We start from the raw sequence: 17,711 nt of genomic DNA, 5'->3' as shown, positions 1-17,711 counted from the left end.
AACCAATAGGTGTATAGATTCTGAGGTCCTCTGATAGATTTATAGCATTTTAGGCAGTATTTCTCTTGGTGTTTGCTTTTTGTCATAATACTTTTTTTTTTTTTTTTTGCAAACATTGAAAAAGAAAGTGCTGAAGTAGCCTGCATATGGCCATAGAAAATGACCCAGATGCCAGCTACTTCTTGTCTCCTAAAACCTCAAAAGATAGATTTTTCACCTCCGGTTTCCGTTCCCTGTAGAATCTGGTGCCCTCCCAAGATTCAGCAGATGTATGAGAGCTCACATTCTCAGGTTCTCCTTTGCTTTCTGCTTGAACTACTCCAGTTCATTTATCACCTTGTGGTTCCACACATGCCATCTCAGCAGCACTCAGTTTTAAGAAGATAGAAATCTTAGCCCAATGTTGCACTTAAACAAGCAAGCAAGCAAAAAAGAACCCCCCCCCCCTGAAACTGACATTCGCTGGGTAAGTTCAGAGTTGTGCTTCAGGTGCTATGCACTGGTAAGGTCTAACTGGTTTGACAGCCTACAGCTGTTGCCTGTTTTTGATCGATCAGTGAGTCCATCTTCATTTGTGGTGCCCATGCCATACAAGCTGTCAAAGATGGTAAATACCATCCTTGAATGTGGTAGGGTGGGAGGAAGGGTGGGGATCTTGAAAACTTCAGGAATACAATTTCAACAAAGAATATCCATGTCTAGTTTCAAACGCTCTCCAGCAGCTCCACCCTTTAGCTCACCTACCCAGTCCCTTTTTTTCTCACATCTTTTGGACTCTCCTCTCCCTCACCCCTAAATTCTATTCATTTACAATGTTGAGTAGCTTAGCTATCCTGTTCTTTTATTTACTGATTTTCCTTCACCCATGACTCAGGTTCACAAATTCTAGGACTGAATAGTTTATGATTTTTTTTTTCTTAGACAGAGACAGTTGCCTCCTTAAGAGTCATCGTGGTACCGATTATAAGGATCATATTTTATTTGTTTGTTTATTTAGCAGACTTGATTTTTAGAGCAGTTTCATGTTCACAGTGAATTGACTTAAAGACACAGAGCTTCCATCTACTCCCTGCACCTCCCCTCCTATACAGAGAGCCTCCCTCACATCTGGATTTTGGTAGGAACAATTCACAATTAGGAATATGACAATAAAACCAGTGTTATATAAACAACTATGGTTGTTATTATGTTACTTTAAGAGAGTCAATGTTCATATGTATATTAGTTATATTGAAACCATTCTCTGACATCACCAAATGGTAATCGGCAGTTAGCCCATATCCCTCAACTACTCTCATATGGACCTCCAAAGAGGAATTCAGAATCAGCATAACTGACATTTCTGCAGCATAGAAGAAATCTTTTATATTTCCATTATTTTTCTTCTTTTAACCAATCCTTAAGAAAAAAATAAATCGGACCCCTTCTGACATTTGAAACAACCCATTTGTTTCTAACTGATCTTATATGTTAGCATTTCCAACCTTGGAGAAAGGATCTGAAGAAAAACAGGAGACATGACCACAAGTGCATTTTTCTCTCACTTCTGCACATTCACATTAATAATGAATGTAGATTGAGCTGCAATATCTGGAGACCCCTGGATATGCTGTTTGGATTTTCCCTGCCATCTCAAACTCAGTGTTTCTAAAACGAAATCTAATATCTCACTGTACCCCCTGTAAGCCTCACTAACTTGGATTCCTTTAGCAAACTCTCTGTCTCTGTCACTTGCATTCCCATTCTTAGTCTTACATGACTCGGAATATTTTACTCTTTCTTTATGTTCTAATAGTCAACCAATTTTAAAATTAGATACTTTTTAACCTTTAAGGTTTATTTCTTTCTTAAAAAAAAAAAAAGAATCCCCATCTGTTTTAGTCCCATTGCCAACAAACATCCTTCCTACAACCATTCTTCACTCAACCCCAGATATGGGGTCATCACATCATAGCTCAGTAGGTATTTAGTGACTTCCTTGCTAAATTCTTATGTTCATGTATCTCAGTCAAATAGAACTGACCTAAAATTTATTTTAATAATTTTACTACCTTCCTAGGAAATCTCCATCCTCGATTTTCACCTTCTTGAAATCTATGCTTGGATTTATGCTTATATGCTTTCATAATCAGACTGTACTCTATCTATTCAAAATTATTTAAATAATTTGGTTGGGTACTTCACTTATCCTACAAATATATTATGTAAATTTCACTCAAAGAATTTCTTTTAAGCCTTTTTTATAGTACTTGTTATGTTAAATCATCACACCTATGATATCTTTAATTGAACAAATCAAACATTGTCATTTACTTGTGCTGTGACCTTGGGTGAACATGCTAACATTTTGGGCCCAGTTTTCTTCTCTGCGGAATGGAGTTAATACCCACCTTGCAGATTTGCTCTGTGGATTGCCTAAATAATGTATATAAAAACACTTGTATCTACATAAAGTATAAAGCCAGTAAATGTTAATTTCTTTAGTTCTCCAGCTCTCAAGAAATTATCTTGGAACTCTAATGAAATTCTGTTTTTCTACACAGATAATATGGAATCAAATCCTAATATATTGAAAACACTTCAAACCCTGGCTTTGCTTTTTCTTTAAGACTCATTGCATGACCTTTCTCAACAGTGCCTTTAAATGCTACCAGTCTCAACTGAATAACTTCAAAATACTCATGATTTTTTTTTTGCCACTATGTTCTCACAAACTATTTTTTCTTCCATATATGTCTGTGTGTATGTGTGTGTGTGTGTGTGTATGTGTGTGTGTGTATATATTATATATATATATATATATATATATATATATATATATATTTTAATCCTCACCCGAGGACATTTTTCCATTTTTTTTGTTCAGGTAGAGTGGGAGGGAGAGAGAGAAACATCAACGTGAAAGGGACATATCAAGTGGCTGCCACCCACACAACCTAACCAGGGCCAGGGACAAATTGCAACCGAGGTACATACCTTTAGCGGGAACCAAACCCAGATCTCTCTGGTCCGCAGGCCAATGCTCCTCATATTTTTTATTCAGTCTTCTATTCTTTCTCTAAAGATTGCTAGGGATTCAATAAGCAACTTAATGTTACCATCTCCTGTTTATCTGTTCTACAGCATTCTCCTTAGGTTTATCATGAAAGTCAACAACATTCTGTAGACACAATCTGCAATTAATTTGCTTAAGTATGCTTTTTATTTCATGTTAGTCTGCTCTCTTAAATAAACTATAAGCTCCTTGTGCATATGATCATATAATATTTCTTTTATTCATATTACCTAGCATATTGCTTTACACATAGTGGATGATAAATAAACTATTGATTGGTTGATTATGAACATTTTTTTAAAAAGATATGTATAAAGAGAAAAGGGGGTAGAATAGTTTTTTTGAAGAGGTATAAAGCACTATATCGTGTGTTATCATTACGATCAGTCCAGTGTTGACTGAGCTCTGAGAACTGTGCTGCTAACAAGGCGGAAGAGAGAGTGATGATATTTTACCAACCAGGCAATGGTGTGACATGTTTACAAATTCTCCATATGAGTTAGTAAGATTTATTTTTTTTTCCCTAGAATTCTACTCTAAAATTGAATATTTATAAGAAACCAATTCTGTGATTCTATATAAAAATAATAATCATGAAAGTGATGAGTTGATATTTTAGAGCCTTCTATACATCATACACTTATTTGACAATTTAAAAATATTTCTATCTTTACAATAACTTGGCAAAGTAGGTATTATTATCCTTTTATATATAAAGAGACATATATAATCAAAGATTAAAGAGCTACTCTTAGATTACAAGGCTACTAATTAGAGTCAGAACTCATACTTATATAATTGGTGATTTAGTGCATCATTTCTTTCTTATATAAAAAGAACATGCTTGAAGGAGTTAATGAAAATAGTCCTATAAGATCTGCAAAACTATAAAGTTTAAATACCTTGACAATGGGTGACAATGATGAAATTTACCTAAGCTGCTGTGTAAATGTTCAAAAGTCTTAACCACACCAAGTCTCGTGAACAGACTATTCTTTGTGTGTTTATTTAATAGGACAACTCTGATCTTAGCAGAGAGAAATTCCTTCAGCTCATTCATTGAGCTTCGATTTGTGACAAGATGCAATCTACCTTTCCCTAAGCTTCTTCTTACTTTAATAGTTTTTGGTATTTATATTGGCTGGAAAATTGTCTGTGAAAAGGCTATGCTAACCTATGCAAATAATACAAAATTGGTGGGCTTATATGTGTAGCCTTTAATCATATGCTTACAAGGGACCTAGTAAAAAGAAGTATAGGTAGAATTCCTTCTTAGAAAAAAACAATAATTAAATATAATCATTATATTTTATAAGTTACCTTTACAAATTCCATTCTGTGGTTCTTAAGGAAAGCCAATACTTTCTCACTGAGAAAAGCATTCAAGAAACAAGACAGGACTGTCCGACTTTATTCACAGTATTCTTGTCTCTCAGAGTTTAATAATGACAACTTGAAAAATTAACAAGCCGTCAAGTCACAGACTTTCTTTGGCCCAGACTGTTCTTATTTATCAGCTTTTGTACCCTATAGTTGACAAACTTAATGGGATATTGAATGCTTTCATATGTCCCTGAGTAGCTTTTGCTCATGTTATCACACTTTGTGATAAGTTGTGATGTCAAAATGCCACTTGAAAAAATACACTTCTTAAGGTGTTTAGAATTGGAAGGCAGCTTAGAAAAATAATCTAGTAAAATTCTTTCGAAGTCTCTAATTCCAATACTAGATATTATAATACAGCTATAACAATGTGGGAAAAATATGAAAGAAACTGCCAATAGAATGAGAAAACAAACCACAGACTAGGAGAAACTATTTGCAAAAATATATCTGATAAAGGATTATTATCCAAAATATATATATATATATATCTAAAAAAAAACAACAATTAAAACTCAATAATAAAACAATTAGCCCAAATCAAAACAGTCTAAAGACCTGAACAGATACCATACCACAGAAGATACAATGACGGCAAGTAAGCAAATGAAACATGCTGAACATCATATGTCATTTGTGAATTGAAAATTAAATGGTAAGATACCTTCATACACCTATTTATAATGCTACAAACCCAAAGCCCTGGCAAGCTGTCACATCATAGACAAACACTGGCTAGGATGTGGAGCAACGGAAACTCACACTCATTACTGTTGGGAACGCAAACTTGTACAGCCACTTCGGAAACATTCAGCTATTTCTTACAAAACTAAATATACTTCTGCCATACAATCTAGCAACTGCAACCCATGGCATTTACCCACAAGTGGTGAAAATATATATTTACACAGAAACCTGTATATAAGTGCTTATAGCAGTTTTATCATAGTTGCCACAATTTGGAAGAAACCAAGATGTCCTTCAGCAGGTAAATGGATAAATACATCCAGACAATGGAATACTAATCAGCAATAAAAAGAAGTGAGCTATCGAGGATACATATTGCATATTACAGAGGGAAGGAAGTAAATCTTAAAAGGCTACATACTGTATGATTTCAACTTCTTCACATTCTGAAAAAGGCAAAACTACGGAGACTAAAATGAACAGTGGCTGCCAGAAGCTGGGGAGAAGGAAGGGGTGAATAGGCAGAGTGCAGAGGGTATTTAGGGCAAGGAAACTCTTCTGTATGGTAGTATAATAGTGGATATGTGTAGGGTATTTAGGGAAAGGAAACGCTTCTGTATGATAGTATAATAGTGGATATGTGTAGTTGATATTTGTCAAAACCATAGAATGTGTGCCAACAAGAGTGAATCCTAATGTAAACTATGAATTATGGGTAATAATGATGTGTCGGTGTAGGTTCCTTGACTGTAACTACAATACGATTCTGGCATAGGATGTTAAGGGTAAGTAATTTTATTTGTTGTTGTATCATGTTAACCACAACTTGACAAAGACATCCAGTGAATATCAGTGCATATTATTGTTCCTCTATTTCAGATATCGATTCAAAAGACAAAAAACAGTAAATGTTTCTAAATGGTCTGTTTTTCTTTTGTTTTATTATAAAATGTTTACCTAGGTCTCAGTTGTCCTAGGTTTTGAGGAAAAACTGATGAATTACAAAAGAGGTGTACTCTGAGGTAACTTCTTGTAGTATAAGGGTAATATAGATGTGAAAATAATTATAATTTGGGTAAAATGTGATAAATACAATAAGAATTATATAGCGATTAAGAGTGTTCAGAGAGTAACACACATTTAAAAGTATGATTTAGTTTATACAAAAGATTTCATATAAATTAGATGATGAAGCCAACTATGAAATTTCTTCCCTTGTTTCTTCATTCATTCATTCATTCATTCATTCATTTAATGATTTAAGAAGCAAACCACTCTAGAGATGGGGTCTCCAAATTGAAATGTCTGTACACAAACACAGTCCAATTGGTGGGAAGACAGCAGGAAGTTTTAAAGGCGAACATTTTTCAGATCCTTATGTTCCCTATAATACTTTTCTTAAAACTGAGCTTGATATCACTTCTGACATGGAAGCTTTAGGCATGGTCTAGCCATCACAATCTTCTACACTGCTCTTTATCAAAGATAAAGACCATTGTTAGGCCATAATTAACCTTATAAGGTACAAAGGTCAAGGGTGAAAAAAACACTTGAAAACCAAACAAATGACAAGACCCTAATGTATCGGCATTTGTGACTCACTTTTTTTTTTTTTTATCCTTACTCGAGGAAATTTTTGTATTTATCTTCAGATAGAGCGGGGGGGGGGGGGAGAGACAGAGAGAGAGAGAGAGAGAGAAATATCAATGTGAGAGAGACACATCGCCTGGTGGCCACCCACACGACCCCAACTAGGGCCAGGGACAAACTGCAACCGAGGTACATGCCCTTAGCGGAAACCGAACCCAGATCTCTCCAGTCTGGAGGCCAACGATCTAACCACATAGCCAAACTGGCCAAGGCTGTAACTCACTTTTCTTTCCAAGTCTTCTTTTTAATAAAATTAAAGGAGAAACAAATTGAGTTGTTTGCTGATAAATTCATAAAAACATTTTGACTATAGATAATTGTGCCTTTCAAATATAAGTTAGAGTTAAAAGTATTAAGTAATATTTTAAAACAAAATTTTTTCTATTCTCCTCTACTTAATGTATAAATACGTTTTCAATTCAATGCCCCACCAGTGTGATACAGTGGTTGACCATCATCCCAAGCATCGAGATCACCAGTTCAATTGCTGGTCAGGGCACATGTCCAGGTTTTGGGCCAAATCCCCAGTGGGGGGCATGCAGGAGGCAGCCAATCGATGTTCGTGCTCATCGATGTTTCTATCTCTCTCTCCCTCTCCCTTCCTCTCTCTCTAAAGTCAATAAATAAATAAAAAAATTTATAAAGAATAATTTATGTATTTAAAAGTGAAAAATAAAAAAGCCATGTTCATCTTACTAAGAGACATATTTTTAAGAATATTTTGTTTTATCTAAATATTTGTATTTATTTGTTTTCTTAGCTGTGTACATTTTGACAAACTTAGGTTTATATGGACATTTTGTACTGAGAAACATTATAGGGTAATCATAAAAGATTTTCAAGCATGAATGTATATAACATTGAAAAAATTCTGTGACCAAAATGAATTGGAAATACATGTTCAAGGAAAAAAAAAAGAGAGAGAGAGAGACAACATAAAACTCCTGACTTGTGAAAAAAGCTTGTTTACATCTTTTAAAATAAATTATGGCAGGTTTTAAATAGCCATGGCATTTAGATTCTCTTGCTTTTTCCAAAAGAACAACATAATGGTGTGTTGGGAATATATCATTAGCAATTATTTAAGTTCATATTGAAAAATGTCAAATGTGAAACTACAAATGTATAATGGTATATATGAGTTTTTAAAACATTTCTTATGGAACTATATGAACAAAAAAAAAAAAATCTTAAAGACCAAGGTTCTAAGTCTTATGTGCACAAAACCTTTGTGAGAAGTGTGGAGTGTGTAGTTGTTTAATTGTTTGATGAGGAAGATAAAATTAATAGAGAAGAAAAGACTGAAAAGATCGTGGAGTTCCTGGAAAGCGAAGGAGTTGCTGTCTGGGCTAGTGCTATCCGATGGAAACACAGTGTGGTCATTTGTGTACTTTTACATCGTGTGAAAAAAATAAAAAAAACAGATAAAATTAAATTTAATAAAATATCCATTTTATTATAATATATTCAAAATATCATTCTGAGATGTGGTGAAGGCAATGATACATCTTTGAATTCTGGTGTGTATTTACACTTATAAACCATCTCAGTATGAACCAGCCATATTACAAGTGCTCAGTAGGCGCATGTGCTAGTGGCTAACCTATTGGGCAGTTCAGGCCTAGGCCACCATTTCCTAAATGTCATCCATGCATGTGCTACTGCTATGATTTTCTATGTCTCTCTACTGCAATGTAACACATGTTCTGGTTTGTGTCATTTTCGCATATTTACTATATTGACTTTTTATTTTCTTTTTAAATTTTTTTTCTGTATTGATTTTAGAGAGAAAGAAAGGGAGAGGGAGAGATAGACAGAAACATTGATGAAAGAGAACATTATTGGCTGCCTCCTGCATGCCCCCCACTGGGGATCTGGCCCACAACCTGGGCATGTGCCCTGACTGGGAATTGAACCAGTGACCTCTTGGTGCATGGGTTGATGCTCAACCACTGAGCCACACTGGCCAGGCTTAACTTCATATTTTTTAATTTATTCATCATTTTACATATATTAACGAACAGTAATTTTAAAAGGTGTATCATTGTTTTCACATGTCATATACAGAAGACAATCATAAAAACAAATACAATTTAAAATGTTACTATATTTCAGATAGATATTTTTACCTGAGGCCAGTTCTCTGTTAGGAAGACTGAGGAACAGTTATTTAAAAGACATAAAATACATGATGATAAGTTTTTCTTTAAAATTATCAGGATTAAAAAGAGAAAGCATAAGCTTCTCACTTCAATATTTACTCCAAAGTGTCTGTACCCCTGAAATCATGCCTATGCCCCCAGTGTCACGCACCCACACTGAGATTTAATCATGGGAATGTTCTTTAGTTCTTTTGTAGGGCCCCTAGATAAAACTATATTTTATAATTCATTCAGGCTAACCTATGACTTAAGTACTAGAACTTTATATAAAAATATAAAACTCAAAACACGATTTTAATTCTGTTTCTTTCTACATTTCTTTGTGTTAGTGAATTTTATCATATTTCATTGGGGTCTGACAGACTGGTTATATACTGTGGTAAAAAGAGGAGCTAAGGAATTCTGAAAGTTTAAAGTCAGTAATAGCTGTAGAAGAGACTATGCTATGTTAATACGTATGCATCATAGAGAAACCTCAAAAAATATATGGAGTGATAGATTTTGAAAATGACTGATCTCTACTTATCTGTAGGTAATCAAATGTCAAGGACATGGACTTGTGTTCTTTCTGGTTATATTAAATGAGAGTAGCCCAGAGTCTAATACCATATATAATATTAAGATAATATAGTGCAAGTACATTTATATCTGCCAAAAAACAGACTCTAGGCACCTAGGCTTTATTACTCTGAATAATTTTACTAGCACTTTGAATATCATTTGCGATTAGAGAATATAAATATGTCCCCCTGGTAATCAAATGTTATTGCAAATAATATAGTACTTTCCACTGACAACATATCATTCTATTGTGATTTACCTGTTAGGTAAATATATTTGTAGAAATATATAACTTCATAGCTTTATGTTAGATGATAATTATTTCATTAAAACTAGAGGCAGTTCAACATGATACTTTAAGAAATTGACTTTACTAGAATGCAAATATATTTATCTCCAGAATATGAGAATCCTCCACTGTTCCTAGCACAGAGAAGATATTAAAAATATATATTTCAAATGAATGAATAATTTCATTCCCATTAGTAGGCCCTTTGAATAAAATGCTTACAGTGTCATAGCCCCCAAAAAACAAGATAGAAAATGTTATGTGTTGTATAATTTCCTAAGTAAAATGCAGAGATGAATTGTATTAGATGATAACAATAGTGTACTAGGTCTGGAAGGATTATGGATAACTCTGTTTTACTTTCCACTTTCCTGCAATAAAATTATATTATTTTATTGAAAAATAACATACAATTTTAAAAGATGACCATTTGCCAAAGAGGATGCAGTTTGAGTTACTAAAAACAGAGGTTTAGACCACACTGCTTTCCAAACATTACTCAATGTTGCCTTAAATCTTTTGTTGATGTCCCCATCACTGGAATCTACCTTCTTTATACATTGTTCACCTGTCAGATTTATCAGTTCAGTTGGGTTCAGCATGCTTTGAAACATGCCCAAATGATGCCTGTGGTAACGGAGGTGTTTTGAAAGTTGCATGAATTAATTCTTTCTGTCTATAAATGATAACTCCAGTGTATTCAAGAGCACTCCAATTTCCTGGAAAACAAAACAAACAACAGCAACAACAAAATACTGTGAGCTCTTCAGGTCTATCTCAGATCCCAACCCTTTCTGTTTTAGAAGAGAAATTGTGTTTGGGTCATCATTCTTATTCTTCAGATACTTGATTACTACGAATTGTTCTCTGGTAGCCCTAGAACATTTCAGTCACTTGCCACTCTCTGATTTTTCCCCCGCTTTCTCCCACTATTCAGTCCAATGTAGATGTTCTGCAGGATTTTTCACAAGGGTTTTGTCAGTACTCGGTAATAGAGTATACCTCTATCTCTCTCTGTCTACCTATCTATCTGTCTGATTACACACATACATCTGGATGTACACCAGTCCCCTTATCTGCAGGGAATATGTTCCAAGACTCCCAGTGGATGCCTGAAATTTCAGGTAATACAAAACCAGTATAGAATGTTTTTGTTTTTTTTTTGTATACATACATATATACCTATGATGAAGTTTGATTTATAAATTAGGCACGGTAAGAGAGTAACAATGTTAAGTAATAAATAAAAAAGTTATAAAAATATAGTGTAATAGAAATTATAAGGATGTGGCATTATTAAGGAAAATAAAAGTTACTTGAAACCAGCAGGACGATACCCTGACAGTCAGTCTGATGATGGAAATGGCTGCTGAGTATATGCAGGGAGTATATGCAGATGCTGGACAAAGGGATGACCACATCCTCTGCAGGACAGAGCAGGGTGGGGTGAGGTTTTATCACACTACTCAAAAGGGCATGTACTTTAAGACTTCTGAATTGTTTGTTTCTGGAATTTTGCATTTAATATTTTTGGACCACAATTGACTATGGGTAACAAATCACAGAAAGCAAAACTGCAGATAAGCTGGGACTACCCTTTTTATTTTATTTTATTATATTTTATTTTATTTATTGACTTTAGAGAGAGAGGAAGGGAGAGGGAGAGAGGTCGAAATATCGATGAGAGAAAACATTGATTGGCTGCCTCCTGCATTCCCCCCACTGGGGATCAGGCCCATAACCTGGGCATGTGCCCTGACCAGGAATTGAACCAGCAACCTCTTGGTGCATGGGTTGATGCTCAACCACTGAGCCATACCGGCTGGGCACCATAGTGATTTTTATTTTTTTCATGTTTTAACTAAAGCTTCCAGTTATTACTTTGTTTTATCTCTTTTACAAGTGGCTAGCTCAACCACTTGTTTAAAAAATATATTTTTATTAATTTGTTTTTGTTACAGATGTTTCTCCTTTTTTCCTCATCGACACCCTCCTCCACATCCCTTCCACCCCTTCCCCGGCTTTGTTGTCTATGTCCATTGGTCATGCATACATGCATATAAGTTCTGTGGTTTATCTCTTCCCCCTGAACATCCCTTCTTCTGGGTTTTGTCAGTCTATATCCTACCTCTATGTCTCTAGGTCAATTTTGTTTATCAGTTTGTTTAGTTCATTATATTCCACAAATAAGTGAGATCATGTAATATTTGTCTTTCTCTGATTGACTTGTTTGGCTTAGCATAACACTCTCCAGGTCCCTCCATGTCATCTCAAATGATAAGAGATCTTTCTTTCTTACAGCTGCATAGTACTCCCTTGTGTACTTGTAGCACAGCTTTTTCACCATAGTGATTTTTAAATGGTTAGTTTTGAAGAATTTCAGACTGTTTTCTGGTGTTAAAACTAAATTTGCTTTGCCCCCAAATGTAATTAATCCGATTTCTCCTCTTTGCTTCATGAAATCTTATAGCTACAAAAAATCTTATTGACTCAGGCCAAAATCTTGGGCAAATTAATAGGTAAAGAAAAGTGTTCTATGTTATAGAAATTTGTTTAAAACAGAACACCTTTACTTCTTCTATAAGAGCTGTCTCCTTAACTGTCCCCAAGAGTCTGGGAGAGGCAGTCTGTGGTAATCACTGTTTCTGTCCTCGTGGTCTCTGCCTTTACTCCTTTGCTTCACTCTGCACTGTCGCTTTGCTTATTTTGTAATGACATTCCTCTCCATTAATGAGCAGGATTTCAGGTCCATCTGGAACATGAGTCTGTTATGGCTCGTCATAATAAATCTTCTTTCCAGATATAGGCATCTCTACTCCGTTAAAGATATTATAACCATATATAAAACAAGGAACATAACACTCTTTAAAAATGTATCAGTAAAATACTTACCTGGCAGGGGAGATACCATGATCATGAAGGTGAGATACCAGGCCGGGGCTTACCCATTGCATTCTGGATGTGCTGACCCCTGCGATCTCTCCAAATGTGGGGAACACGATTGCACGTCGTAGGGGACTACGTTCACGCTGTCCTCTGGAAAAAAATATGTATCAGTAACCCAAGTATCTGTTTTTTGGTGATTTGGTTTTATCATAAAATATCTTTACTTGGGGATATGTTTTACAGTCACTTGAAAGTGTCCCTTTCGTGTGGATCAGACTTCTAGATCTGAAGCACACAGCTCATGCTTTGGCAGTGCTACGAGGAGGGAATTGTGGCCAATCCCTTCCATCTCTGCAGATGCTCTGTAGCTAAGGCGATCCAAACCCATTGTTACTGTGACCACACTGAGTGGTTTTACGGTACCATTGGAATGATGCCTGGCTCTAAAAGACTTGCTCTTGAGTGATAACATTTTTTTATTTTCTGCCAGCATAGTCTCCCATTTCCAACAGCATTAGGAAGTAAAACATCTTGTTTTTAAATATAGCCATTTTCACTTAGAATTTTTTTAAATTGTGTTTTAACAATGCAAAGCCATACAGCATGATATAAAACCTATAAAATGCAGACCTCCTGGGAATAGCTGGTTGAGTTAATTAAATAACTATTCATCAGAATATTGAAAATGAGTCTTTGTGTCATTTTGGAAATAAAGGTTAACATCTAATCTAATTAAAAGAATATAAAAGTATGTACTAACTGATGTTTCAACTTCCCAAGAGTTTGCAATCAAATAAAAAACCCTTTTAAAACATAGGTACATCGCCCTGGCTGGTTTGGCTCAGCAGTTAAGACCAGAGGGGCCTGGGTTTGGTTCCCGCTAAGGGCATGTACCTCGGTTGCAGTTTGTCCCAGGCCCCGGTTGGGGTTGTGTGGGTGGCAATCAGTCAATGTGTCTCTCTTGTGTCGATGTTTCTCTTTCTCTCTTCCTCCCTTCCTCCCTCCTGCTCTATCTGAAGACAAGTGCAAAAATGTCTTTGGGTGAAGATAAAAAAACAAACAAATAAACAACAACAAAAAAAACACAGATACATCACATAAGAGAAAGAAAAAAAACATGCAAAAATAATTTTAAAAACAATTTTAAGAATTATTCTATAAATTATTATATTTTATGCATCCATAGGCTTTTAAGGGTAGGTAGTTTCCTTTGGGCATATGTCTAAGTATAAGATAGGCAGAAATATAGATAGAATGAGAAAGCTTGATTCATAAATCTATATCTTTCTACATACATACAGGGGTGAGAAAATAGGTTTACAGTTGTAACAGAAATAAATACAAAAATTAATAAATAAAAATACCAGAATAAACTCCGTTTTGCGTACTCACAGCTGTAAACCTCCTTGTGCCCACCGCCTATATGTATCATATATGTGTATATTGTACAAGTAGAATCTGAGTAGTTGTTTTGCATTCTGGTAATTAATAATGTTAAATATTAATCTACTTTAAATTAAGTTTTCACTGGAGGGGTAGTTTTGATTGCTTTTCAATTATTTCCTTAGTTGGCATTTCAATTTAAAAAAACTAACAAAGAGGAAAGGAAAAATTTAAAAATCAAAAACAACAATGTAATAAATAACAATATGAAAATATGTATTGATAGTGAATCATTTACATCTTCCTATTCTTAGGGTAATTCTTTGAAAATTCGATTGTTCTCTTAATCATGGTTCCTTAGAATTTATATTTTTATTGCTAATTTAGTATTCTAAGTAAAATTTTTCTCTTCTTTTGAAATAATTTTCACTTTTGTTAGTTAGCCATTTAGTTATTTTTTCAATACATATTTACTGAGCGAACACTCTGCACCAAGAATTGGAAGAATAAGGAGAAGAGGACACTCTGTTCATGAAGACATCCATGGAGCCAGAGCGTGACAGAACTGTGTGAGCTGAAGGAGCCACAGGTGTAGCACCCGTGGGAGCAGAGGGAGCAAAAAACACTCACCCATGAAAGGTAGAACTGTCAGGAAAAGTTCTTCAGTAGGTAGGGATATTCAACCTAAGTTTTAAAAAATTTAGTTTCAAAATTAATGCCATTTATAGACAAAAATTATCTCTAATAGTATTTCTTTTCTGCTTTGTCAAATGTGATTTTTGGGTGAAAAAATGTGGCTGGAATCATTTTTATACAAGTCATACTGAGATTAAAGTTATTATTTAAAAGAAAATAACAAATTTATATTTATAAATTTCATATTTATAAATATTAAAATTATAAAGTGTTAATATTATTAGTAGCACTCCTCTTTCCTCTGTGACCCCTATTTCTTTGTGATGATGATTCAAAAAACATTTGTCCTGTTAACTTTTATTTTCAAGTTTTAATGTTCAAATGAGCTTGGATAAATATACAGCATCGCCCTCTACTGGACAGAAGCCCATCAATTCATGTGGATTTTTTCTTATCTTATTATAGGAGTTTCAATGACTGATAAAATAATAATTAAAAAATGCCCACTAAAAATAGTATCATATTATTTTACCTTAACATACTTACAATACTACTTTGACCTCCCTGCAGTGACTAGAAAAGCTCAGGCACAGCTCAGCTTCATATCCCCAGAATGACTATGAGATGTAAACAAACGTTCTGCTTCCTCCAAGAATTAAATTATTTTGGAAATGTGTCTCTTTTATTCTTAACCAAAATTGTGTTGAGGTTTTTGCTTTGTTTTACTTACTTTTAGAATATTCTCCCTCATTAGAATAACTACCAACCTAATTCCCAGGTAACCAAATTTTGATGATTATTATTACAACTTTCAAAGGGTTAAATTGAGCAAAATTTTTATCACAGTGAATATTACATTTACTGCAATATTTATACTTTCAGACAATTTTATATTTAGGAAAAGCAAGGTTTACAGTAAGGCAAGAATCTGTTTTGAAGTTCACATGTTCTTCAAATAGCATGTTTACTGCCCATGATTTAAGTTTTTGCACATGATTAGAAATACAAAATCCCTGCACATGGCCCGAAAGAGCATGCAGTGAAGAACTCGAACCTCTCAGAGGCCACACAGCACATCACAGCTCCTTTATCCGGGGCACTGCTGCGGGCAGGCCGCTCGGCTGTCATCCTGGTGTTCAGGACCCTCACTACATCCTAGGAGATACTTTCATGGCAACCACAGTAAGTTGGAGCACTGAACAGAGCTCAAGGCCCCCAGGAGATCAAACTCTCATGGGTTTCCATTGAATCAACATATTTGAACATCCAACAACACTGCACATCTATAAACAAGTATTTGAAAATACAGTACTAAACACAAATGTTTTTGCATGTCCCTGGCTCCTGTTAAAACCTGGTAGAAGCTGTGAGCCTGAGTAACCTCGTCTCTCCTCAAATGCATGTACGCATGTCTTATAGATGATTTGAAGGGTTCACACAATCCCTAAAAGTTGCCAATAGATCAAGGTCAAGAACTTACATGTAGTTTATTTCACAAAGCTGGAAAATTTAGAAAAAAATATGTATATTAATGGATAGACACATCTTTATTTAAATAACTTGTTTTTCAGAAAACATATGTAAGAATCTGAAGTGCTGATTTGGTTGTGATTGTCAAATATGTTCATGCATGCTTACTGTAATGAAATGATAGTACTCTTTCATTTGTTTCTAAAGAATCAATACAAATATGGATTTTAAAAGAGTGATCATCATAACCAAGGAAGAAAAAAAGAAGGCAAGGTATAGAGTGAAGAATATTCACAAATACATTTTAAAAAGAAGAGAAAATGTATTGCATTGGATAGAAACCAGAGCTTGTTTATTCTTTTAAAAAGACAGTAATCATGAAATTAGGATCAGTTCAAGATTCTATACACTACCAGGGAAAAAATCAAGGGATGTTTCAACATGACATTGTGCCATAGAGTTGACCCTTCTACTTAAAGAATTGTAATTGCTAGTAAGCTGAAGGAGAAAAAACAAATAAACAGATTTGTTTTACAATTTACAGTTCTATTTTCTTTTAGAGAAGAAAAATACATTACAAAGTATAAGAGTCAAGACTATGTAGATTTACAAGTACATGATTTTTCTCCACTGACCTTGACCAGAATCAGAGGAATAACAAATCTGAGATGTATCGGAGCTATATTAAACCTGTAATATGAAAGTCAAATTCTCATTCATGATCTCATTCTATATGGCTTAAGTTCCTAAAGAATTTCTCTCCTAACTTTCTCAAAATGTGTAGGTAACTACAGCATCTGCAGATCTAATTTTAATTATTATTTATTTCATTTCAATGTGGTTTATTTTATTATCATGCCATTATAATGCTGGGTAATTAAGAATGGTGTCTAAATCATTCTTACTAAAATCTTAACAACTCCCTCTGTGCCCTTGGTCCATCTCACTTCCATGGTTACAAGACTACAAAACCTTCCATAACTCTGCCGTGTTTTATCTCCCATGTCTCTCTCTCAGTTCTTACAGTCTGTCTTTATATAACTCTCTGATATGGAAAGTGTATACAGTTTCCCTTGGTATAATTTGTTTTCAATTCTCCTAACCTCAATATCTTTCTCTATGAATTTTTCCTCTAATGGATACTGTCCACTCATCAAGTTTCACTGCTTTTTATTATCATAAATAGACCTGGTTTTCAATAATGTATAGCCATAAACTCATAATGCTATGGAAGCCATTTCAAAATAGATGTTCAAACACTGTTTTGGGTAATAAAAGCCAGAAGTACTAATAGAGGTGAATAATTTAAAAAACAGGACTTCTTTAATATATAAATTTTGATACAGATGTAACAACATCTCTTATTCACTGTGTAGCTCATGAGCAAATTAACATTGTTACATTATCTGTTTTGTAATGAGAAATTACTAAAAATCAATTATTCTTGTAGCTATTAGGTCTCTTTTCTATGTAACAATACTTACTCAGTACTGACCACATACAAAGCACTGTGGTAGACCCTGTGGGGGGTTAATTCGACTTTTTACAT

The 17,711-nt window shown here is 34.5% G+C and overlaps 1 protein-coding gene and 1 pseudogene across 1 annotated transcript in view; both read left to right on the top strand.

Moving 5' to 3' along the window:
* CNTN5 (contactin 5) overlaps positions 1 to 17,711 on the top strand; it is a 900,389-nt gene that overhangs the window by 363,357 nt on the left and 519,321 nt on the right. The gene's annotated exons all lie outside the window — the stretch shown is intronic.
* Positions 12,672 to 12,826, top strand: LOC118629195 (annotated as a pseudogene).

The sequence above is a fragment of the Molossus molossus genome, unplaced genomic scaffold, assembly GCF_014108415.1.
Source record: "Molossus molossus isolate mMolMol1 unplaced genomic scaffold, mMolMol1.p scaffold_m16_p_13, whole genome shotgun sequence".
Taxonomy (NCBI): Eukaryota; Metazoa; Chordata; class Mammalia; order Chiroptera; family Molossidae; genus Molossus; species Molossus molossus.
This window is presented reverse-complemented; position numbering and strand designations above follow the sequence as displayed.